Source organism: Zosterops lateralis (assembly GCF_965231275.1).
Source record: "Zosterops lateralis genome assembly, chromosome: 2".
NCBI classification, from domain to species: Eukaryota; Metazoa; Chordata; class Aves; order Passeriformes; family Zosteropidae; genus Zosterops; species Zosterops lateralis.
The window spans coordinates 20124022-20150640 of record NC_139763.1 but is presented as its reverse complement, the minus strand read 5'-3'; the positions used below and the strand labels follow the sequence as shown (position 1 = coordinate 20150640).

The 26619-nt window shown below is 39.9% G+C and overlaps 1 protein-coding gene across 4 annotated transcripts in view; it reads right to left on the bottom strand.

The window, feature by feature from the left end:
• The window catches only part of ARHGAP6 (Rho GTPase activating protein 6), a 310610-nt gene that overhangs the window by 80398 nt on the left and 203593 nt on the right, over nucleotides 1–26619 (bottom strand). The window contains exon 1 of one of the 4 annotated variants that reach the window (XM_083885137.1): nucleotides 22221–22337. The exons of 2 other annotated variants lie outside the window; for them this stretch is intronic. The gene's annotated coding sequence lies outside the window, so the exon portion shown is untranslated. Of the gene's footprint in view, nucleotides 1–10700; nucleotides 10746–22220; nucleotides 22338–26619 lie in introns of those variants that run through there. One more of the 4 variants, XM_083885138.1, reaches the window with a different exon arrangement.

Below are 26619 nucleotides of genomic sequence, written 5' to 3'. Positions count from 1 at the left end.
CATGGCTTATCACTGCTGATATGGACAGCTGACCAAAAGGTTTTCTCACTCAGGGCTGGAGGGCTGTGTTGTGCTGGAGAAAACCACAAACCCTTAACCAAAGAGTGAAATGTATATTCACAAACTACACGTCTGGGCTCATGCAGTGACCCAGCTGGCAGAGAACAGCCTTAATCTACACTATAAAACTGCCTTCCCCTGCAGAGTGGCCACGTCCAAAGGGTCTGTCAAAAATCACTCCTAGCCTATGCCTGCTCTATACACCAATGGTGTAGATGATCGAGCTCCAGCACCAGAGGAAGGTCTCTGACATGGTTCAATCTCTGTGTAGTCATGGCCTAAGAGAGCAGAGCAGAAGGCAGAAAGGCAGGCACGGCATTGAGGTATCTCTAACAAAGTTACTCATGCTCTGCAATCAAGTGAGCAGACACAAAGCACCACTGTCAGGAGGAAAGCAAGGTGGCATAGAGAGAACCATATTCTTGGCTTAATTCTGCTTCCATGGTTGTACTAGTGCCGTGCTGCCTATTGCCTCACCTTCAGCATGCACATGAGAAAGAGGTTCTGGTCTGTGACTGAGCAGGTCAATTCTTCAAACAGCACAAAAAAGCAGTACTATGTTTTATGGTTTATTTTTGCTGCTCAAGCTTTGTGAAATGCTTCTGTAAGAACAAACTTGTGTGTATACTCTACAGTTTTAACTCACAACAAAAAATAGCCTACATTTCTCATTAATATCAGTGCTATACAGTAACTAACATTTTACCCACATTAGGAGTGTCTTTCCAAGGTACCCTCAGTCCTACTGATAGGGCCACACTATTCTTAAACTGGGCCCAAGCTTCACCAAACCTTCAGCTAGATTAGGGTTAAATGCCAGAAGACTCAAAGTATCCCAAGTCAGGGTGATTTATATAACTATTACAATTCAATGCTGTTTCCTTACAAAGCAGACACTGGGATTGCTTCTCCAAAATTACACTGAAAGTTGTTCAGCTAACAAAGCTGAATCTACCAGTACTATTTACAGCCAGTAGCAAGTACTTCCTTTACCTACTCACCAGCACACACCACTCAGTGGAATCGCATGTCCAAGCACTTACGCACAAGATGACTTGTTCTTTTCTATGACAGCCAAATCAGTAAATCTCTGAAAATACAAAAGATATTTCTCCTTTGGCCACTCTGTTGTATTTGACTGGGTGTTGGCAATCCTTAGCTCTGCAAGAGCACAGTAACAACGCTGTCTTCATTGCACATTTTAAACCAGATTTGTCAGCTCAGTGTATTTTTCTGGTTTTGCTCCTGCACAATTCCCCTGATTCCAGAACAAAAACAAATCAAAAACCCCCATGAAGGACTTGTTCTGACACAATGGATTCCCTGATGGTTGCAGTATCCCAGTTACCAAGAGGAGATTCCACTGTTTCCAAGCCCCTCCCTCCTGGTTCCTCTGGGACAAGAGAACAGTTTGACATTTTCCTCAACTTTGGAAAGGCAAATGAAAAAAAGGAAGCCTATAATCTACCAGATTTATTTTCCTATCTTGAGAAGGCTAGGAAGGAGTGTTGCAGCCTATTCAATCTTTTTCCTTTAGCCCAGAGAAAATGATCTTTCCAAAGGAAAGGAGCTATTCCCCTCACTCTTTGGCAGAAGGGGATCCCATTACTCCTTGAAAAGCAATAGCAAAAGGAATATTCTCATCTCCACAATAAAACACTAACAGGCTCTGTGTAAGTTGTGCAGAGCAGGAAGTTCAGCCTGCATAAGGATTTTTGATAGAGGTTGATTATGCCAGAAGAAAAGGTACTTGTCATTTTCTGTTCAGTTAATGCTGACCATTTTACCTTAGCTAATGGCTGTCCAATCATACCACTGTTCAACTCCTCCTACTTAATGCAAACCATTAGCATTAGCTTCTAATAAAAGAATTCTCACAGGATATGGAAATTTTATGCCATAGAAACTATCTGGGTTGTTTTCCACTACTGTTGCATTTTATTTTTCATTGTGTGAAAAAATCTGTAGTCTACTGTGCCTTACTCAGCATTTCTGCAATGTTCTTCCTTACTGAGACTTTAATAATAATAATAATAATAATATAACACTGAAAACTTGAATAAGATAATAAATTTTTAAAAATTACTTTAAAATTGAATGTATTAGCCTAACTTTCATCACCATGAAAACCCTGAATATTTTTGTCCTGAAACTTCACACCAGGACAACAGAAACGCTCATACCTAAATACCTGAGAAGCCAGGAGCTTTATACATCAAAATTGAAATTTTGTTTCCTGAAATTATTTCTGAATATTATCAAACCACAGAGTTAAGCTTATTTTCATGACCTGATATAGCACTACTAGCACAGAATTTGACCTAAATTGGCATAATGCAAGAAAAGAAAAATACTTTATTTCTCTTCAACTCCCAGCCGTGACAAGGTGAATGATGGATGACCTCAAAGTCTTATTTGTAAAGGCATGAAGTCATTAAGTGCTGGGAAATGGAAAGCTCTTCAGAATGTTATCCAAATGCAGGAATTCACCCATCCACTCTTCTCCTCTTCACTGGGGAGAGCAAGGATGCTTCCCGTAGGAAGATCTGGGTGCTGCTCACTCTCTGGGTAAGGCAAGGGTGACAGTTCTTTGATCGCTTAAAACTATGTGCAAATAGATACTAATCCTCTTCCTCCTCCAATACTGAATCCTGAAGCTGTGGAATCTTTCTGCTGGAAACCTATTATTTCTTAAAACTATGAGAATGGGACAAATTCCTGCTGTGGAAATATCCACTCCACCCAGATTCTTAGCTCTGCTCATAGCAGCACATTGAAGGCGTGACCTCCTTAACTTTGATGCACACTTCTGAGCAGAGGTCATGTCAGCTAATACTTTTAGCAAGACAAATGCACCACAACATTATAATAATAAACGCGATGAGAATTTGGCACAAAATGCTATGGTCTGTGAACTAAGTTCCATTAGGATAGATAAAACAGCCAGGAAAAGGAGGAAAAAAAATTAACTCTAGCGAAGGAGTGGGTTTCAAGGCAGCTCTTAAGTAAATATTTTTATCTCTTTTTTTTTGAAGTCTTCTGTGAGGTTTCTAAAGAAAAAAGTCCTAAACCCAACCCCCAAAAATCTTGAGAGCAAGAACTCAACACAGCAAGAAGAGATCATGCACAACTCTCAAATATTTTTGCAGATTCTCCATTTGCTAAAGCTTATTATTGTTTTTTTAAGGCTATGACTGCTCCCACATTCCTGTCTCAGAATCTACTAAAGCTGTGATGTTGGCAAGTATTGCTACATTACTTTTAAATGACATTTAGTCCTTTTGCTCTTGGTACTCATGAACAGGACTTCAAAATTAAAGGGAACTGCCCTCAGAGATTGCAAAAACAATGGAGACCAAAACCAAAAAAAGTTCAAACATTCTGTCTTAAGATAAATTTAAAGTCCAATTTTATCACCAGTTTGCTGTTCTCACTATATATTTAATAAATGAACGGAGTTTCCAAATTGACTGCAGAAAATCTGTCCTCTATAGCTACAGATTGTTTATTTTAATTCAGATGCTAATATACAACCATTGTTTTCTTCTGATAATGATAAGCAAAGAGGTATTTTCCCCTCTCTTGTTACAGATACTAAAATTTGAGAAAGACAAAGGGATGGATGTTGACCACTTGCCTCCTTGGTGCAACATTCACTACCCCAGTGGGTAATAGAGTCACATTGTTACTACAACAGCAACTCAGTGTTATTAAGCTTCACAGCAAATACTCTTCCTACTTTCTGATGCAACATCAACCATACCTACACAAAACTATAAAGTGAAAATTCCAAATGAAAGAATGGAGCTGGTCTGTAGGTCTGTAGACAAAAGCACTCCGATGGGATTTTAGCAGACCTCTTGGTAATGAAAGCCTTGTCTGATCAATGAGTGCCACTGGCTGGGGACAGTTGAAGCCCTGGTGCTGAGAAGGACCCCTTCAGATCAAGGACCCTTCTAACCCTTCTAAACCCCCAGGGCTCCTCAGGGCAGCAAGTGCAGATGGCTGGTTCAACCAGTGCTCAGGAAGGAGGAGGAGAGCAGCACACACACCCATGCCCTGAAGGTGCAGGGAGTGTAACAAAGAGACACCCACCCTGGTCTCATGGCATTTACCAGCCCTGTGCCATTACTGCTTTCAGAAGACTCCCAAACTTCCCATTAACAGCATACTGTAAAGATTGGTCCTGCAAAAATAAACTTGATCTCCTGATACCTGGAATGGCATGATGTAACAGAATTGGCAGCCATTCCAGGCCAAAGGGCAAGATTTCTTTCCCAAATTCCTGCAATCTTTTTAATCTTTCCATAGAGATGATGGAGAGATAGCAACACTGTTTTGACTGCAAATGCTTCATGTAAAAATAAGCTCCTAACGACTTCAGAGCGAAGGCAAATTTGCCAGTCAGCAAAACATTTAAGTACATGCTTAGTTGGAGAAGTTTTGCTATCTACTGTATGCAATTATTCTATTGGATCACAGATGCTGGGTTTTGTAAGGCTGAGATATTTTGCAAATCATCTCACTTATCCTGCCATCCTTTGACCTAAAGAGGTGCTCACTGTGTTGACTACAGCGAGGTACAAGACAATTGCCTTATATGTTTAACTGGCAGATGAGAGAGCTCATGCTTGAAAAATCCTACCCTTAGTAGCAGACCAGTAACTCAGTGAGACAAATTCATCACAGCCACATTCATTATATGAACTTAAAGACTGCCAGGAAGACCCAGACCAAGAGTTATGTTACTTTAGAGTAATTTTACTTCATAACACCAAGGCAAAGACAATGCATCTTACAGTTTACTTTCCTAGCTACAACCATCCAACACAATCTAGTTTTATCAATTTCAGCTACAATGTAAGGTATTTTAATCCTTCTGACACACTTGTTCACTTTAAAATAGCTGGCAGCAGGAAGACAGTGATTCACTGAGTTACATCAGTGTCAAACAGCTCCCAGCAATACAAAACCAGAGCACAGCAAAGTGAACCTAACTCACTGCACCTTAAGACAGAGACAATCCATTTTAAAACAAGTTTGGAAGATGAAAACACATCAACTATAAGGAATATCATCCAGTGTCAGTCCTGGTTTATCAATCCAGAAATTGTTTTGAACACGAAAGTTTACATGGTAAATTAAATTCTGGGTTTGTTGTATTTTGTGAAAGGAATTTGCCTAAAAATTGGAGATATTAATACATTTGTATTCAGGCAACTCCATATTCATAGAAGTCTATTATATCCTTTAAATGAAAGGGGAAAAAAAACCCAAAATCATATCCATTTTCAGGGAGCTTTTTTCCTGCCTCTCTACCTAATCAGAAAGTTCAAAAATGTTGAAGATTTGGAAAAGGTTATCTGCGTAAGAGAAAAATTGATCATTACATTAGGAAAAGAAAACTGCAGACTCTGGAAACTATGATATCTGGGGTTTTTTTCCTGCTTTAGTGTTTTAGCTAATACAAAAGTAGGGATGAGGCTGAAACAGAACTGGAAACACGGGGTTTTCATTCTCATTAAATGGTAACAGTTTAAAAATTGAGTTTCAGTTCATGAGACCCATAACAAAACATTCAAAATGTTACAGCAGGAGGCTCTGCTCTCCTGGGGAAAAAGACAAAAAAAAGTTACCACAGCATCTCGTCTGGCTTTTCACCTGGCAAATTCAGGATTTCTCAAATGTTATGACATTGTCCCAGTGTGTCCATGTAGGCAACTCTAAAAAGGAAATTTCTGGCTTCCAGACTCACCTGAAAAAGACATTCTAGTAGACCTTGTCGATTTAAGATCCACATCTTTGAATTGCCAGAAAATAATCAAATTTTAAAGTTTTTTCACACCTAGTCCAAGACCTTTTTATTTAATGGAATTATTTTCCTTAAACTATTCTGTCTTCTTATAGTGCTGTTCAGCACCCAAAGGATACTGAAAACCTTCTCTAGAAAATTTTGCCATCCTAGGTGTTACAACTGACAGAGCGTAGCAGAACAATCAATACAATGCTTGGCTTTGCCATCTGTTCCCAGGCAAGAAAAAATCCTAAGCTAACGTATCTTTGAATCCTTTTCTTCACTGGATGAAGGAATAACTTCTTTGGAAGGTAGTAACACTTTTGAAATGCTAGCAGAGCCTGGTGAGACCTGAAATGACATTTCAATTTCTTCTGATTTTGTCTGTATACACAAAATCTCCATCATAAAGACTGGCATTCATTGACTGCCTGAGAATCTGTACACAGAGACAGACTGCTCCTGCACTAGTGCTTACATTTGTTACACAAATACCCAAAAGCCAAACATTTGAAAGTGCTGCGTCAAGACACATGAAAAATTAAACGCCTAACTACCCTCATAGGTACGTAAGTTAAGAGAAAGCAGAAGAAACTTCTTTCCTGCATAGCTTGAATCTAAACACAAGGAAAGACAATGTATGAAGCCATCTGCTACATGTACAGATGTGACACTGTACTGTGGAGTTCAGACACTCACCCCTGAAATACCTCACAAGAGTAAGCATCCAACATGCTTCTTCTGTTACCATAGAATCATAAACTGGTTTGGGTTGGAAGGAACCTTAAAGATCATCTATTTCCAACCCATGGGCAGGAATACCTTCCACTAGACCAGACTGCCACACCCAACCTTTCACGGATGGGACATCCACAGCTTCTCCAATCCAGCTTCTCCAAGCGTTTCACAGTCTCACCACCCTTAAAATTAAGGATTTCTTCCCAATATCTCATTTAAACCTACTCTCTTTCAGTTTAAAGCCATTACCCTTTGGCCTGTCACTATTATGCTTCTATTGTATCATCCTGCCAATTGAGGAAGAGACAGTATCAATAAAATAACAAGAACCCCATTTTGGAGAATATAATAGTGTTCTTTTGTGGTTTGAAAAGATGCAGAGCACCACATCACAGGGAAGACAAAATGTCCAAGACCTTTTATTATATAGTCTAGACAGCACAACAGGCACTATCCTCAAGAGTTGATACCTGCCACCAGAGTATACATGCTAAATTTACAGCAAGAGCCCCATGCAATCCATGTCTTCCTCCAGCTCTGCATTCATCCAATGTCTACGATTCAATAGCTGCTGGCTACACTGCCAGCCAACATCCACAGATACAGAGCCTATCATCTCTCCAGCACAGTCTCATGGCCCCATAGCCCTCCAGGAGCAGCTGATGTAAATCTCAGGCGGTATCATTTCCCCAGTAGCACCCCAGCCTGCCAACCCAGCTCAATCTGTACAACTGCATGCGGTGAACAACCAAACCACCCCAGCATCTGATAAATCCCAGCCAACCCATGTGGCCTCAACTTGCAGGGGAATCCCACCTGCTCAGGTATCCCACAAACCCACCCTCCTGTCTGCTCCTGGACATCTGGAGCCACAGTAGTCCGCCAAAAAGAAAAATCAGGAAGCAGCAATAAAAAAGCTTCTTCCTCATACCTGCCTCCCCTGAACCAGAGTGTGTTAGTGAAATCACTGTATCAATCTCTGTCCAGTCACACACTTGTCAGGTTGGGATGGGCTTATATCAGTTTAGCTTCTGCCAGATTGGAGAAAAAGATAAAATTTTAAACCAATTTGTACTTAATTCAGATATTTGATCTGACAGTCATCTCTCTCTGTGGAGCTGTGATACCAATACAGCCGTGAGTCTGTGCTGTCAAAGTTCCTTAAGTTTCATGGAATTTCAGAGGAAGAAATGTGTGTTACCAAACCATGCAATGCTGTACAAAGGGAAGAGCACACGTTGCAGGACCTTGCATCCTACATAAAAATACAAACATAAACATCACGGCCTTTGCAACAGATAGAGTTAATAACATGTCCTGTTACATTTAAAAGAAACCAAGCATGCAATATAGTACATGCTCACTACGTGATTCAGAAGGCATGAAGATTATAGGAAGTTCTTTTAACAGTGCAAAGAGCTTACACAATTTTTAGCTCACTGCTTTTCTCCCTATTTCATACTTTAAGCTCACTAATGCTTTTACTCATGAAAAAACCAAAGAATTTCATTCTTTCTGTATCTTTGAACTCATTTCTTATCACCCCTAGAAAATAGACAAAACACAAACCCTATCACCATTGCACGAGAGCTCTCTGTAAAGCTGGTTTTAATTTCGTTTTTTCCTTTTCCTTCAGGATTAAAAAAGATCAGGAAAGCAGAAGAAAAAAAAGGCTGAAGCATTTCAGGCATTTTCACTTGCTTTCAGAAATCAATCCATCTCCTGTAGTCAGCAGTGCATACCTCCATTAACCCTCCTCCTCAGGGAACACTCTAAAAAAAATAAAAGCGTATAAAAAGAACAGAATAAAAATACTTCCAGAAACAAACACACAACTCAAACCAAAAAACACACCAACCAACAAGTCTTTCATTGAACGTAGGATTTAAAAGATGAGCTTTGGTACACATAGTACCAAAACCAGCACAGTGATTGAACTAAATAAACACATTATCCTGAAAAACAGTCACACTGGCGTTTGAAAAGTTATAATACACTGAATTATAAAGACTGTCTGATAACTTTAATCTGAAAAAAATGCTTAAAATACAGATATATTACTTAAAATACATACATAATCCACACCATGTATGCATATTGTGATTGAACTTGACTTGACAGTGAGAACATGACACTGTCACAAAGTACACTGCACTCCTAATAAAAGCAGAGAATTAAACCTACATAGACTGGTTGTAGTTTTGTTTTTGCAAATTATACAAGAACAGAAGGCCATACTCATTTTCTTACTAAGGAGGAAAGGAAAAAACCCTTTTTTTTCTGAGAGAACTGAACTTAATAAAAAAGTATTATTAAAATCACCAGCTTCACTAGCTCCGTGTCACAAGAGAGCCTTAACCATTTATACTTCTGTAAATAGGCACACTTACACAGAGAGTTATAAATTATAATGTCCTTAAATTAAATTTGAAAGGCTTATACCATAAAAGTCAGTACCATTCAAGTCGCAGTGCCAGTTCACAGGCTGTATCAGCATCCTCAACAGACACATCTAAGGGAAAGGCAGGAGAGAGGAAAGGCACTCCCAATGCAGTGAGGGATATCACTGAGCGGGGATCGGATTTATGCCACACTTGTCAGAATTCACTTTCCCAAAGAGGCACGAAAACAATGAAAGAGGCTTCAACCTTTTCAGTCACAAAGATCTTGGGGAAGCCAGTGCCACATTATCGGCCTGCTTGGACAGCAGAAGTGCTGCCACTGCTCTCCTGGAGAAAGGCAGCAGAGCTGGCAATGGGGAAGCAGAGATTGAGTGGTGAGCACTGGCTGCTCAGAAATCCCCCAAATGTGTCCCAGCAGTGAGCACTGCTGAGCCTGCAGGAGGACACCCAGGCACAGGCTCCCAGCCCTGCTGCTGCTCACTGCACACCCACAGCCCCACAGGTGCCTACTGCGCCCTGCAGAGACTGTACTTCAGCCCCTTAAACATCTGTACACTTCTGCGCTGCTTTACTCAACAGGAACAAAACCACTCAGAAGTGACACCTGCAGTAGCTGCCTCCATGTGAAATTTGTGTTGCTGGCAGCAGCATCAACACCCTACACTGCCTGGCTTTAGGTTCAGGCACCAAACTCTGACCCTCTTCAGCATCACTGACAAAACTGCTCTCCAAGGCAGAATCTTTCCTGCTCTCATCTCCTTTATGCATGATGCTAGACCTGCTAAAGATTAGTTCTTACTAGCTTAATTGTCAAGGCAGCATGTCCTGAAGCCAAAAGAAAATCAGATTTCTACCACCAAATCCACTTTTCAACCAAAATATTCTGTATTTTTAGAATGCATGGCTAATTAAAAAAAAAAAAAATCCTTTTTTCTCTGTTTTAGAAACCAAAGAAATGTAAGAATAACAGCAACCACCTGGAGAGAGAAGGAGGGGAAAAAAGCTTCACTTGACTCCAACTGTTTGCTAAGTGAAACCTAACCTTTACATTGTGCTGCCCATACACAGTGACTTCTATTCTAAATATTGGCAATGTCCCCCTGCATGGACACTTGCTCTAAGAAAGTGTAAATGGTATTTACATTTCAAAATAACTGCATGGCAAGTGTTGTTATTTAAAAAGAAAGCATTTTATACACTACAGTGGACATCTTGCAGAACCCCATTATTTTAGGTAATTCCTTAATGTCCATTCCAGCCTTAGGAAGCTACAAACAGCTCATCACAAACTCCTGCAGAGAAGAAACATGGACAACTGGAAAGGAGCTATTGCAGCACTGGGGATCATGCTCTTCAATTCATCTGTAACCCCACCGTGTGGGATTGCCCCACCATGTAACACAGCACAAACAGAAGAGTTTAAACCTCTACTTACTCCCCTTGAATTGGTCCTCTGGATCTCAAAGAGCAGCTTAGAGCAAGGAATGTTTACACACAAAACACAGGAGGTGCAGCTCATAAGTAGAGAAATGCAGCAGCAATGGGGCAAGAAAAATCTTTCCAAAAGAGATTAATCAGATAAAAAATTAAAGAAGGCAAAAATAGAGAAAGGCAATTAAAAAAAGAAGAGAAGAGTATTGGTGGGGCAATGGTAATAAGAAGTATTGGACTGACAAAACTTTAACATTGATTAAAAATGTACTAACCTTATTGCACAGATAGAAGCAAGAACACTGAATTCAAGTGGAAGATGTTCAGTTTAGTTTGTCCGTGGAGTTAATTTGCAAGCTAAGACTTGACTGTTTGCCTTTATTTGTTTCTGAGAACCTAAGTGAGACTTTTAGAGAAACGAGAATCAGGAACTGGTATCAGAAAAAGGAAGATACAAAATGAGTTCATTTGTATGAGACTGGAAAAACCAGATGCAACATCCCTCTGCATGTAGGCCAGTGGATCTGAACAGCAACCCAAATTTTGCATATTGACATTTTGAGGGATTTCTGCATCTTCTTACATATTGGCTTACTATGAACAGACTTTTAAGATCATAAATTACAACTCAGATCCACAATCAACTGCAAAGAACACACTGGCACATTAAGCACTTGCAAACACAAGAAATACATATCTCTGAATCCATCCTTCTGAAAACCTGTCTCCTAAGATGGAAGTTTTGGAAGAGGAAGTCAGCTCTCAGTTAGATGTCCATTTATTACCACCTCGCAATGACTTGTAACTGTCATTTATGATTTCAGAAAAATCCATTTTCATGATTACCCTGACAAAAGACATGAAGTGACAAGAGAATGATAAGTGCAAACCATCTTCGTTTCACACATAGTTCACTTCTACAAAAATGCTCACTACTTCAATGTCTCTTGTTCCAGAATCCCTTCCCCATGTATTTACCACTTCTAAATTTTGAAAGCAGCATTACCCAGCTTGCTAACTCCTGCCTGACAGAGAATTATTCCCTTACTTCCTCACATATTAAGCAAGGAAGAACAAAAGGTAAGCTCAACTCACCATGAAGCAACATGCCCACAACCTTCACATTCCTCTCCCAGAAAAAAAGTCACACACCTGTATTTAAGTGCTATTCCTTCACCTACACCTTTGCTATACAGCCTTTCATATAGGAAGAAAACATATTTGCATGAAGCAGACAACTTGAGGAAAATCACCTGCATCTTGCTGAACTCCTTTTTCTTCCCACAGCTACTGACTTACTGCTGGGAAAAAGGTAATCTCTATAAATGGACATCATATTTGGCACAGGGCACTGCTGGAAGTCAAGGCAGAGATAAACAACACCTAAAAAAACCTTCATTTTCTTTAGCCTCAGCCAACTGCAAGATAATGGGGCAAAAATCCTGTAACACACTGAAAGGGACAGGAAGAAAATCAAGAGAGGAAAAATGACAAGAAAAGAGTGGAAACCTCCAGCAGATTTCAAGGGACATTACATTACCAACTTGCAACCTGAGAGAAGATGAAGATACAAAATCTTATCTTTCCTAAGACACAGAATCAAGTTGGGCTGAGAGTGTGATACTGAATATCCCACTAGAGAAAAGTCAAAAAAGTAGATTAAACTGGGGAAAGCAAAGGCACACTGGTGTAAAGCAAAGAATAAAAGAGACAGAGAACTTACAAAAAGATGATGAAAATCCACATGACACCACATGAAATTAATTGAAATTCATCTAGAAAGCAAAACATTTATTATTTCCCCAAGGGACTGATATCTGCTTCTCTTGATACAAGTTCACATGCAAAGACTATTTATTATTGTTCCCTAAAACTTTCAGTGAAGTACAAGTATTCTCAAGTCTAAAGCATCCATGGGAAATTTATCTTCTTGAAAGCTAAAATCAACCACACTGAAAAGTTTCAAACATCATAACATGACAAAAAACAACAGCATGAAGTGACTCAGGTATTTTTTTTCCATCACTTACATTCTACCATCAAAGCCATGTAAAATGACTGGAAAACATTCTTTTAAAAACAAGAGAGTTAAGAATTTTGTGGGCCCCACAGGGATTCCCAGCAACTCAGCTGTTTGTGGAATGTAGCTGCCCTGGGAGGCTTCATCTCTTCACTGAGCCGGAGCAAAGGGATCCCATCAGATACTAACTGTCCACAGATAATGTTACCAGCAATAAGATCAATTAGAAAATTATCTCCTGAAAGAAGTATTATGACATTAACTTAAATTAGTCTGCATGTTATCATATGTTAAAGAGTGGAAAATTTCCACAGAACTTAAAAACTTAGTGTTTGCTGTTCATTTAGATCCCTGTAATTTGATTAGATCCTTGATTAATGATGAGAAAGGGATGATTTTGAAGGTAGAAATCACTCCCCTGTAGCTGAGGAGAGCAGCCCACAGTTAGAGCAAACACTAAAGAGCCCAACTGGAACAAAGTGCTTTGAAAGAGGCAATTCAAATGGAGACCTTGACTGCAAGGTCAGCCATCCTCTTGGTTCCCCCCATTCTTTCCCAACCATGTGGGCAGCCCAGAAGACAGCAACTGTCCATCCAAGTGCAATATCTCTATGAAGAGGACCACTGGTAAGATCAGGAACATGGAGATTTCTAGACACAAGCTCTTCTTTCACATGACTTAGTCTTTAAATTTTGTGTCTGTGCAAGGAGTGTTATTTTAGACCCAAGTGAGCTTCTCCTGAAGTTAATGGTTACACACACACCAGTAACTTAAAAAGCATGCCTGCTATTATTGTCAGATCGTATTCTCTTTCCCATCTAGTTATGCAAAACATGAACTCAGATCAAGTTAAGCATGGCACCAAGGAAAACAGTTTTAACAGTAAAGGCTAAATGGAGGGGGCAGAAAAGATTAGAAATAGGAAGAGCAAGGTTAAGAAGGAAGAGCAAGGTTAAGAGCAAAGTTAAGAGCAAGGTTAAGAATTCCACCTCAAGGTGGAATTCCTTAAACCTTGGTGAATGTCAAGGGGTGTAGATCAAACTCCCCTTAATCATACTTTGTGGAGACAGGTAAGGTACTTATTTCTTTCCTGAGCAGCCCAGGATGCATCCATACGCTTAAATAGTGTCTTCCTTCATCCTCTTCCACAGATGCTTGGGCAAGATAAAACTGGTGACAATCAAGCATTAATAAAATCAGAGAGGAGCCTTCCAGAGAAGAACTGGGGCAGGAGGAAAAGTCAGTTGACATTACAACCCACACACAGAGGAAGGTAGATAAATTAATACCTTCATTCCTCCTCAGCACAGGGCAAGATGTGGCTAATAAGATTGCTGCTCAGTTATCAAATTTTTCCTCTTCAAAACTGTAACAGATCTGTTCTGTGCCTCACAGAGCTCTCCTAATAAACACACACCTCTTTCATCAGAATATGGATATATTATCTCAGTAAAGTTTCTGCCTTGGTGTAATATGCTAATCTGTAATGATTAGAGAAATGTGCATATTGCTGTCATCTTCCAAGCACTGCACAAACAATAACCAGCTGATCAATGAACATTGCACTGGGAACTGTTAACACAGGATTAATGTGTTTGTAGGTATGTATGTGGCTAATGTTTATGGTCAGCATTTAATTTATGTGCTCGATTTCACCTTCCAAGAAAGGTCGCTCCCTTAAGGCAGGTCATCTGTCTGCCTGTGAGGGAAGGGTGAGAACCAGGAAGCAGGGGCTGACTCAGTGCCAGACCCCGCCTGACAGTGGAAAAAGCAGCTTCAGAAAAGCCCTGGAATGGTCCCAAAACCTCCCCACCTCCTGAGCCAAGTGAAGAGAGGGAGACAAAACTTTACAACTTAGGCGGGGTAAGGCCGGAGGTGGCTGACATTTCAAACAATAGCAAACTAAACTGGAAAAGTAAACCTTGGGACACAAAGCAGGTCTGAAGCAACTCTGTGATGCAGCATCTTGCAAGCACCCAGAGGAAGAGTGGGCACGGACAGGGAGCACCCAAGTGTTTCTTTCTCAGGCCATTCATCACCCCTTATGTTCAGGTTGTCAGAGCCAAAGAAGCCTGGCACCACCTCAGCCTGATTTGTTATCATTTTGAGAACGTGATAATTTGTCTGATAAGATCCCAAAAGTTAAGAGATGCAGGCAGTGCAGCACTATCTCTCTATGGGTAAACAGCTCCTCTCATTACATTCCTGTGAGCACATCTTACAGCCTGAGGGGGACGATCCATGAGTGACCAGAATTAAACCACAATGAGACCATGATAATAAATTTCTAGATTGACTACATGCACAGCAAATCAAGATTTTTTTCTTTGTAATTCCATTAACTGAGAGCTCTCCAGCCAACTTTTCCCAACCTGCCACTGCCATCTCCTCTTTCCACAGTCTGTCTACCCATTTCTGAGGTCCAGTCTCAGAAGACAGGCCACTCCACTGCCAAGCAGCTCTTTTGTAACAGCAAGGTAACTAACTGCACAGGATTATTATCTAGATGTAAAATCTTAATTGGTGAAAGCTACTGCACATTTAACTATCAGAAAAAAACCTCCAGCTTCTGTTCTCAATTTTTATCTCTTATGTAACATACCTGTTAGCAGAGTTTAACAGTCAACAAGTGGTACAGTTTAATCTGACTGAGAGATAAGCTAAACAATTTAGGTGGGTGTCATTGTCACCATGAAGGCTATGTTACTCATCAGAAAAAAAACCCAATGGCAACTAGAGAGACCCAGGTATCTGGGAAATGGTACTACCATTTCCCCCTTCTATTTTCCAGGCTGAGATGCTCTGTGTTGTACATGCTGGGGAAGACAGGGCCTGTCTTGGATCACTGTATCTCCCAGCTTCTTTCCTCCAGCCCAGGAGCACAGCCGCTTGCCAAGAGAACCTACACTCTCAACAGCACAAATTTCCTGCATGAGAAAGGAAGCAGCCTTGACCCACACTCCTGAAAAGAGGAATCTCACCGCAAGTAGCAGAGACTCTTCCATGGCTGCCTTTGCTTCTACAGAAAAAGCAGAACTTGCCCTGGCAGTATGGAAGCTCCCAAAAGCTGACAGCCACTACACTCTTACAGCCTTGGCTTCATTTACACACCTGAAGAAGTTACCACCCAAATCAATAATGACTTTACAACAGTGTGAATTGTGATAAGGTAACTGTTATTTTTGAGAAAAAATAGTGTTCTGACAATGTGCCAGAATTTGGCTTTGCTAACACAGATGCTCCATGGCAAACACATCTAGGAAGGGGCAAATAAATGGCTGCTATTCTTCTGTAACTTGTGTCAGGAGTTTGCACTGTTAAACTTAGGTGGCAGAAGCTGCATTTGTTCATCAGTGAGCATTACAAGTACAGTTTTTAATGCTCCTCTACTTATTTTGCCCAGTTTTCATTATCAGTTTTGCTAACAGAATTCCCCATGAATGAGTGTCAACACCAGCTTCTCCTAACAGAGATCTAGGTAATGGACATTATTTCCATACCCATAAATACATGGAGAGCTCTATAACCACCCAGGCTGCACCAATGCAGTGAGAGCTATGGAAATTCTTTTAGTCAGAGACTTGATGTGTGCACAGTTCAGACACCTCACCACCAATACACAGGCAAGGTGGCAGTGACAATCCCACTGCTTGGCCACAATGCATGGGAAACAGCACAAATACAAAGCAGGATGAAAGACTCGTCAGACCTGTGAATGTAAATAAGCATGGCTGTAAAGAACTGACAGCCCTACACAAGTACTGCTGTTATATTAGATGTTAAACACACCTCCTTGTAAAACTACATGCAACTATCAATATTCCTGGCTATTTAGATTATATAAATACTTAGAAACAAAGGCCAGGCCTCACTGAAAACTCTCCAAATGTCTTTGGGTTAAAAAATACTTCAGCCCTTCGTGCTGCAAGGTTGGGCTCACATTTAACACTCCAGGATATCATATATCAAAGAGTGCTTCCTCTGTCAAAGAGCTGAGTGCCTTTCTTAGAAAGCTACCAGAACTTCTTTCCTTTTTTTGGCAGTGTCATGAAACCAAACTTATCATATGCAGACATTAGGCAATAGAGATAACACTTCATAACTCTCCATATAGTGGACCACGTCCTGGATAAAAGACCTAGTGCAACTGGTCCAAACAGGGCTGGAACTGTCAAAAGTTTCACTCTCAAGCTACGACCACAACTGATCCAACAAACTTAAACCCAATTCCTTTGAGCAGAGCATCAATTATTCAACTACAAAAGCCAGCATATCTCAGTCACCCCTTATCTACAGCTAACTTTAACTGCACTCTTACGTAAGGCTACAGCTTTCACGTTGACTCACCAGGTTTCACACACTAGGGAAGAGCTTTTTCCAGAGGCTCCAGCAATACAGCACCATGCTCCAGTATTCCATGCTGAATTCCCATGTTCCCAGGCACTGCCTGAACATCTCTGCCAGGAACCCCCACACAGCAGGGTGGTTACAGTGCAACACCCATGTTGCCAAGGGGGTGTTTCTTCACAGGATGTGATCAAGGGGTGCTCAGGGCATCCTTGGAGAAGGCACATCCTCCTCAGCACAGCCTCACAGTGTGACCTCTCTGTGAGCCATAAGATAAGAAGCCCACTGCACAAAGCTCCACTCCTTGGGTAAGGGAACCAGTTAGGAAGGGGTTGCACTCACCAGGGACTGCCCCTCAGAGAGAGGAGAAGTCCCTCCCAAGGTCTGCAGAACATTCCTTCTGTGTGTCCCTGAGCCTTCCCAGCCTGGCAGCATTTGCACTGGCCTGGTAGCATTTGACTTGAGCATCACTTCCTCAGCCACTGATTCAGCTCACTCCCTCTCCTGCTGCAGAGGATTTAGCAGCTCTCTTTGATGTTAGGCTGACTTGGGCAGGGCAGGCAGCACAGAGACAGGCAGGAGACATCTCCTCTAGATCACATTCTTATGTTCACAGCTATGAAGCTGTGCTGTCTGTAAGACCCAATCTTCCTCCCTGAGCTTTGGTTCGTTTTTGGTTTGTGTTGAATTTAACAACCTTCGATCATTCAATTTAGATCAGTACCTTTAGTGGTGCATTACTATTAAACTACAGAATGGAAAGCCAGTCATTCCTACAGTTTTATACATGGCCTTGTTAACTCAGTAGATATCAGTAGAAATGAAAGCAGATTTTCTTCCTACCCAATAAAATGCAGTGGTGCCTCAGGTGAACTTGTGCATCTACTTTAGAGAAAGACAAACACATTGGAAAAAAACATTCTATCGTAACAATGTGAACCCAAGGCAGGTCAGCTTTTCTTTCAAAGACACAGAATCTCGCTTGCTAAATTTAATGTTTGTGGACAATTTTGCATATGGAGCCTCTTAGTATTAACAGCTGACCACTTGTTTTCATTAACAAACAATTTGCTAGAAAACATCAAATTGTTCTATTCAATTTCCGAAATTACAGTTTTCTGTCTTTAAAAAATGCTGAAGATAAAGACAGGAATGTTGCTTTCTGACAATAAAATACTATCATCAGTTTCATAATCTGGGCTTCAGTTCAACTCTTTTGGTCTGCAATGTCAGTATGAAGACAAAAAAATCTTTAGTTTAATGCTACTTTGAAAATACTTAAGAGTAGCTATTTCTAACCATTTAGCAAGAATTCACTTTCAAGACAACTGCAAATAACCTCCTGTCATTTTTAATCTGGGGAAAAAACAAGTATAGAGAGACGACTACTTTTCTTTCAAGTTTTGTAGGAAAAAAATGCATGTGAAATATCCATGCCCAAAAGGCTTTGAAATAACACTAGCTTAGGTTACTAAATTAAACTGGGTAAGATTCTTCTGAATATCTTCATATATTTCTGCCTCCACCTTCCTAACTTTTTTACTGATGCTGGTAATGACTGATTAGTTTTACAAACTGCAAGTAACCTGCTTTTGATTTCAGATTATACCATTTCTTCAGGTGAGAAACTCCAGTTTATCTAAAGAAAAGTCTGAAGTGGTTGGCTAAATGAGACACTAAAATATTCATATCACCCAGTAAACCTTCAAGTTTAGCTGTTCAGATAATTTACAAAAGTGTGCTGCATGCCTACAGCTGTCAGCAGCATTGGCACACTCCAGATGAGTACCCATGAATCAGAGATCCAATAACTGTATGAAAAAGAAACCACATACCAAGTTTTGGAAAAAATAAAAATCTAATAAATACCTGCATGTTCTCTCATGCCAGAGCATAATCCACAGTATTTAAGTGGAAGACCTACCTGAAAACCAGTTAAATACAGCTGAGAGAAGAAACCCTTAACTTAAAAAGTATGGGAGGTTTGTATACAGTGTAATCGCACCCTCACCACCACAATTTTCTCAATAATTTCTTACCTTTTAAAACACAACAGAAGAATTAAAATATTAACGTTTTCAGTTACATATAGTTTTCATATCACAGGTGTCCTATTACATGATTTCTACTAAATCACTCTGCATTCACTAATAGTTCAGTGGAGCCCAAAGACTTCCACTTTGTGTGACCTAGAGAGCAGAAAGAATGCACTGATCAAGTGCAAGTTCTGCTGGTATCCCTCTAATAACACAGTGCTATTTGGTAGTCATGCTGGACAAGGGCAGTCAGGTGCCATGGAGGGGGATGAGAGCCAGCCTAGAAGGTCAAATGGAAATGAAAAAAAAATTACTTTGAGGAGCTGAACCAATCTATTAGATAGAAAAGCAAGAAAGGAGATCGGCAGTGATTGGAATAGCTCAGGCTCCTTAAGATGAGAGGAAGGTTTGTCCCGCTGAGGGAAAGAAAGTGAGACATAACGGAGAATCTTGGAGCTGAGTAACCCTGAGGGAGCCTGAAGGAGTAGAAGAGATTTGGAGATGGGATTGGGTCACCAGAGCAAGTGAATGAGTCAGAGAAAGGAAAAGGACAGGCTGTCTCTAGGTCTGGGTTAGGATGGAACAGGAGAGGGCTGTAGGAGGAAGAAAATGGCAGACAGGATGCTATGGGATGAACACAATCATGTTGCAGAATTCAAACTTTGCAGATTTCTTTTCTAATAAGTACTGGTCACTAACACATGAATATCTAAAAGGAGATATTTTTGTCAGTCTTCCCTTTAGCTCGAATATTTCAGTTATTTCTCTCATCTCACGTGAATCCACAAAATGCCATAATGAATGCAAGAAGGCAGTAATTATCCTCTACTGAGTTTAAAATGCATAAAATTGGTAGCAAAGGTTTATTACTTTTTCATCCGTGAAAAAAAATGTGCATGCTTCATGCACTGCTTCTCAGCAACTCGAGAGCAGTGAACTTATTCCAGTTAAATACCTCAGTGTCATTCACTTGAAAACTGGCTCTTAGTTCAGTCGTAATTTTTTGAAAATGCACTGCGTAATATTGTCATGAATTGTATCAAGGAGAATTTTTTCTCTTTTAAACTGAAAAATGAAACATGGGAAACAAACTTACAAGTCTGGGAGCTCTGGTTATGAGTTGTTAATGCTCAAAATATTAGTAAGGACATCTGTAAAATAAATCTTAGTTCTGAAGAGCTAGGTAAACATGTCTGGTTTACGAAAACAGGGCTTTAAAAGTAAGAACTGAAAAAACATGTATTTAAGATTCTATAACTGTGTATATTTGTGTTTCATTTACAAATATGATTAATGGCTTAATACCTACTCTTCAATTAAAATCAGCAGCCTTAACTTAGAGTTACTTCTGATCTTGCATAAAGAACCCAAGAGAGAGGCAAAGTGCCCCTTTGCAGCCTAAGACTTCCAGTACATTTAAAAGAACAAGAGCATTAGCCAAACTCTCTCCCCCTAAAATTCAGCTGTCAAATGCCTCTAAATTTCAGAAATAAAACAAAAACTACCACTAAATTAAAGTATGTAATTTTAAACTAGTGAACAGACAGTCAGTTTAGGCACTTCTTTGAATCCTTAAGTGAGTATTTCTATACTCTGGGATGTGATGTGTGGTTTCCACCCATGCATCATTCCTCTTGGATAACAGCAGGCAGCTGAGTCCCAAAAAATTATGAGGGTTAAAGTCTCTCCCTGGACAGCAGTTACTGGAGCATGTCGATGCTCAGGCTGCTTCTGTAACACTGCTGCAGAGGCAGCCAGCAGAATTACCCTCCTGCCACAGGTCTGCATCACCTTTCATTTACTCTATAATACATCATCATTCCTACATTAAGAAGAACTCCATAGTAACCAAAAAGAGTTTTAAAAACTTTGCCAAAAAAAAAAAAAATCACAGTCAGGAGGAAGGGAGAGGATGAGAACAAAGGAAGCTACAAGATAAAACTTGTTCCACTGATATCCACATCAAACAAAATTTCTTCAGGCAGAACAAGGGATGCATTTGTCCCTTGAAAAGCATGCTTTTCAGAGATGCTTGGATTCCTGCTTTCTATTATGTAAATAATTTCTTTTCTGTTGTCTCTGTAAAGACTATGCAGTCTTACAAACAAGGCTGAGCTGGGCAAACATAGAGCCATTTCTCAGCTAAAGTAATAAATTACTTATTGTTTTAATATACTGGAAAATTGGCAGGAAGCGGGGGAAGGTACGTCAGTTACACAAGACTATAACATCACTTATCCTTGCCTTCCATTAAAAAAGCGTTAGTTGCTGTAGCAACTGTCAAACCACACTCTGGTTCTTCTTCCTCCAAGATACAGAACTTCTCCAAAACACTCACACACAACACAGCTCTCCTCCATCCAAAGGACAGGTTTCTGGCACTTTTGCAGTGTTTAAAAAGAGGCTCTCCAAGGAGCTGACAAATCCCTCGCAGGCCTTTTACTCCAAAGTACACTCCTGCAGAATAGAAATCCTTAAGGAAACCTTAAAATTCCTGGGTTTCCCCTATACATCTCCCCTCTTTTATCTCCTCTTCCTTTTTCCCCTTCTTTCTCTTTGTTATACAGAATGTTACTCTGTCCAGCTTAATTCACCACTACATCTTCCAGCATTAACCAAAATGCCTACACATCTGTCAGATGTCCCTTCTTCCCCTCATTCCTGCCATCATGGGAAAGGCACATGCACTGGGACCACGTCAAATAACACACACATCTCTACGTCAGGAAATACAATGGCAGAGACAGGTTTCCTACTTAACACCTGAAGAGAAAACCCTTCACACAACCACAGCTCCTCAGTCATTCCTGGGGGATCTCTGCTCTGTCACTAGGGAGGACAAGTCTATTCCCACTGGCTGAAATTCTACTCCTCAGGACAGAGATTTGAACAAGCTAAAAAAAAGGCCAACCTCAAAATAATTACAGAGAGAAGAAACCATTAGCTCTGTCAGAAGCAGGACAAAATCACACACTACTGAGGAAAATCTCAAGAGGAAGTGAAAACATATTCCTCCCCTTTATGCAGCATGCCAATATTAATGATAAGCAAAGTTCCCTGGAGGTTCTTATATGTTCAAGGACACTACCCAGGGCAGGATGCTTGAACAACAAAGGGAGTGCTTACCCACCTTCTTACCTCCTTCAATCCTTAGCAGCTCCATCCTATTTCTAACTAGAATGTGATGCTTAAAAAAATATTAATGCCTAAATGTTGGTTTTTTTTGTTTGTTTTAGGAACACTTAACACAAGCAAATCTGTTATACACAATGGGATGATTATTTTTAATTGCTATTCTGAAAAGAAAGCATCATAGGATTGCACATATTATCTTTAAGGATGCATACAAATACTACTCTTCCCTAAGAATTTCTGTCGTGGATAAACTTACCTTTTCCAGTTTTATAATGATTCTTCTGAAGTGGGCTGTTGAATGAGGGATTCATGCTTCCACACAAAATTATCTTTGGTTCCTCTAGCTAAACTACCCAGCCACCTCACCCTGTAGTTCATTTCTTCAGCACCAGAAGCATCACTTTCATTTCTTTTTACCCACACACTTGTTTCTCTGACAGGGCAAAAATGAACCAAAAATGCACAATGCACTTGTGCTGCCAACAGCAGTAAAAAGCACTGAGGCAGCTATGGGAGAAGGGGCTTGCGTGTGTGTCCATACAAAGTTAATTGCAAAGTAATATGCACAAGCATACCCTGAACCAGCTTTCTGTGAGTTTACAGTGCAAACAGCTGCATACTGGCCCAGCTACACATTATAAACAAGGTCACTCAACTCCTGGGAGCAGTGACACAGCACCACCAGTTTGAACCACAAACTGGCCTGTTCCCAGTGAACAGCAATCACTCCCTGCAGTTAAGGGAGGAGCACTGAGGGGTGTTTGTACTTGTTCCCAGCTCTGCCCACCAAGAGCAGTCACCAAACAGGTATTAGTGGCTGCTCTTCCTATCAAAAATTCACAAACCAGTCAATGTATAGAAATACACTGCACTTAAGAAATACTTCTGCACTTAAGAGATTGTTGGACTCTGCTCTTCTAGTCTCTCTCTTTTGTATCTTGTCTGAGCAAGCACTCTAAGGAGGTTTGTTTTTCTGAACTCACTCATCCTTTCATTCTAGTGGTACTTCCCCCTTTTTACCATATCCCTAATTTTTACGGTACCCCATAATTTATCCAGGCTCATGCACTTACATGACAAGGGCTCAGGCTGCTATGCTAATGAAACAACCCTGAACAAAGTGCAGGACACCATTTCCTTTTTATTACCACTGAGCATCTCTACATCTTGCACAGAATGAAGAAACAGGGCAGCCAGCAGCTCAAGGCCACCTTATGACATTTTGACTGTCAGGTTTCAGGCTACAATAGAGAACATCAGAGCAATAAATGAGGGCTGCTGCCATTTGCACTAAAGTTCCCAAATCACAACTGTGAGATTTACATCCAAAAAAGTGATGGAGTAGAGCCAAATTAATTACAGTGTGCTTAAATACAAAGCAAAGCAAGATTTCCATTCCATTAATTTACCAGCTAAGATCAGTCAAGCTTCAGCTAAGATCAGTCTGGAATCAGCCAGGGATCTTCATCCCAAACATAAAAAACATCCATGCAGTTCCAAAGCCATGCTCCAGAACACTTGATGTGAACAGATTGGACTGAAAAGTTACTGACTATAGGAATTCATCATCACTTCTAAGCTGGCGTATCATAGTTCAGCTTTTTTTTTTCTATTATCCCTATAAAAAATTGTCCAGATTACACAGATCTCTTCAAATACAGCATTTTAAATGTGACAGCCAACTGACAGAGCCAGCCACTGAGCAAGACACAAGTATTTATAATACTTCCTTGAATACTTCCTCAATTATTTACAGCTTTACATTACATGTTACATTATGAGCTGTATTAGCCATTTTTGCTGCTCCAGTAGTTGCAAAGTTGATCTCACTTTCACTACCCCACCTACTTAATCAGAATTCTTTTGATTTAGAATGATAATTTACAAGCAGCAGCTCTGCTTCCTCATTATTTTACTAAAAGTTATTGTAAAGAGATACATCTTCAAGCCAAGTTTTACTCATATATAAACAACGTGACACTTCAAAAGCTGAAATTATAAAATGTGGAACAGTATGTGTCTAAGTTTGCTACAGAGACAGATTTTAAAATACTTCCTTTTTTTAATAACTTCAGATTTTTAACTGTAAAAATTATCTCTGTCTGCCCATAAATAATGAAGTGAATCTGTCTTAGAACAAGCAAATATTTAGTAATGTTTTGAGTTCTGCTCAATCTACAAACTAAAATGGACCTCTTACCCCACATATCCCACTTCTGGAGCTGATTAGACAGCTCTCTTTGGATAAAAAAATAACCAAACAAAAAACCAACCAAACAAAACCCTGACAAAAACTCCCAGGGCCTAAGGAGAGAGAAAGAAACTCATACTCATTTCCCAAGACAGGAAGTTTGAGTACATATGGCCTGATAGAAGGAGGGGAAAAAACACCCTCAAACTTCTGAGCCCTGTAGCTTGGCTTCTTCTGAATATACGTACCAGGATACAGCAAGTTCCTCCTTCCAAAAAAAGAGTCATGAGTCACACACTATAGCACAAATCCTTGGGTTTTATGTTTGAGTTTTCTGGTTTCTTTGGGGGAGGGTTGTATTTTTGTTTTTAAGTTTCTAAACAAAAAGTCTGACAGCAATACAGAGGAGTAAACAGCTCCAGGATAGGGCATGGAAACATAAGAAAGCTTAGACTAAGAGAGATTTTCCCACATAACCACCTGCAACAGTACCAAAAAAGCAAAGAAAATCAATCTCTTGAGAAAGTAGGATTTTTTTTTGCTTTCATTCTTTGGATTTTCATTCTCTTCATCCATAGGAGGAGCTACTGTTCCTTAAAGGTGATGCACTGCAATTGCACGTAGCTTCTACTTCATCTCCCCCAGAGGCAGTTTGTAAACCCCACCTCCCAAAAAACCCCAAACCACAAAGTCCCCACTTCCCTTAGCAACATTTTCATAGCAAAGAAAGTAGTTTTGCAGATATCATGTACCACTAGCATACTGAAGTATCACAAATTGAAAAAACAAACAAAAAACAACTGTATTTCACAAAGTGCAATATAATCACATTCTAATAATAAAGTCAACATTATAATGTAGTAAACCACCACAAGACTGCAAGATCTTGAATATTTACTGATGAACCACAGAATGGCAATGGTGAAATAAGACACTACTTTCTTTTTAGAGGAAGGAATCCAGCTCTGACCTATGGTTAGGACATAGCTGCATTATTAGTTCCTAAAATATGAGTCTTAATCAACAGAGAATTTTCTCAAATTTATTTTGCTGCTGTGAGAAGACTGAAGGCTGACTATAGCTTGTGCACATACCATGACTTCTGTGTTTGGATTTGGCCACATTTCTAACTGCATGCAAGAGCAAAGAAACTCAGGCTACAAAACAGGTCAGGTCTGGCGTGCCCAAAAATTTTGTTTGGATTACCTGCCCTTTCATTTTCCTCTTCTCCATCTCCTGGAAGCTCCATATTCCTCTCCCAAGCACACACCTGGAATAAATCCTCTTCCATGACAAAGTGCCAGCTCCTTCCACATCAAGTCCACAGTGCAAATCTGTTCACTTAAGTGCAGCACTGGCTCACAAAGCAAAGGCTGTCAGGCTTTACTAAAATGAAAACACAGCTTGAAAAAGGAAAATCCCTATTTTCTACAGAACTACACTATCAAAATGCTACTCACAAATTAACACTGTTGCCTGGTTATCTGAGCCCAGAACTTGATCTATGCAGAAAACAACCAGGTGAGCCATGTAGGCACTCAGAAATGAATGATTAAAAGCAATCCTGAGATATTCAAGTATTATTAGTATTTGTTAAATGTGAAAAGGAGAAAGGAAGATGAAACAACACCATGATTATATTGACATACAATTTACATCAAGCTTTGATGTCACTTGCAATGTCAAGATGTGGACTCCTATTCACACATGCACTCAAAGGATGTAAGACATTCTGAGTTCTGTCCTGCAAATCTTGCAGAGTTCAGAGAGAAAATTACTTTACAAATGTCCTTACTCACCATGATTCCAGCAGTACTAAATTCACTTTGAAACTATGTATGATATATAAGGTCTATGGGTTTTTTACAAGGAATCTCAGAAGGAATATATTGCAAACAAAATTCAACAGAACCTTACCAGTCAGATGTATCTATATTGATCTATCTTGCCCCTACGCCCACACGGATAAGCACCAGAGCATCATAAAAACAGCTGCTTGTGAGAAATGAGCAGGAGCTTATCTCCAGAAATAATATTACTTTTAAAACTCTAGCACAGTTGCTATTTCAATTGTGTGTAACTGTCACCCTAAAGATTGACTCACATGTCATGTTTTCTACAAAAAGCATGGTTTTGTTAAACTATGCATGCATATACTTTTAGTAACACGCTACTCATATATAAGACACATCTGTGAATGTATAAAGGGGCAATATTTTTCTGAAAATTCCCTTTTCTCATTGAACTCTTTGCTGCTGTTGGCATGTCCTGCTCTTTCATGTTTCAATCGTTGTTAAAGTTGTAGCTACCATCTCAATTACTATCACGGATCTGGTTAATACAAGTGGGTTGTCCAAACGCTTCACAATATAAAAGAAGTAATATAAACAGGCTCTGCTACAAGGAATAAAATTATAGAGCATTTTTTTGCATCTGGATGAAGACATACCATGAGTTTCTATGC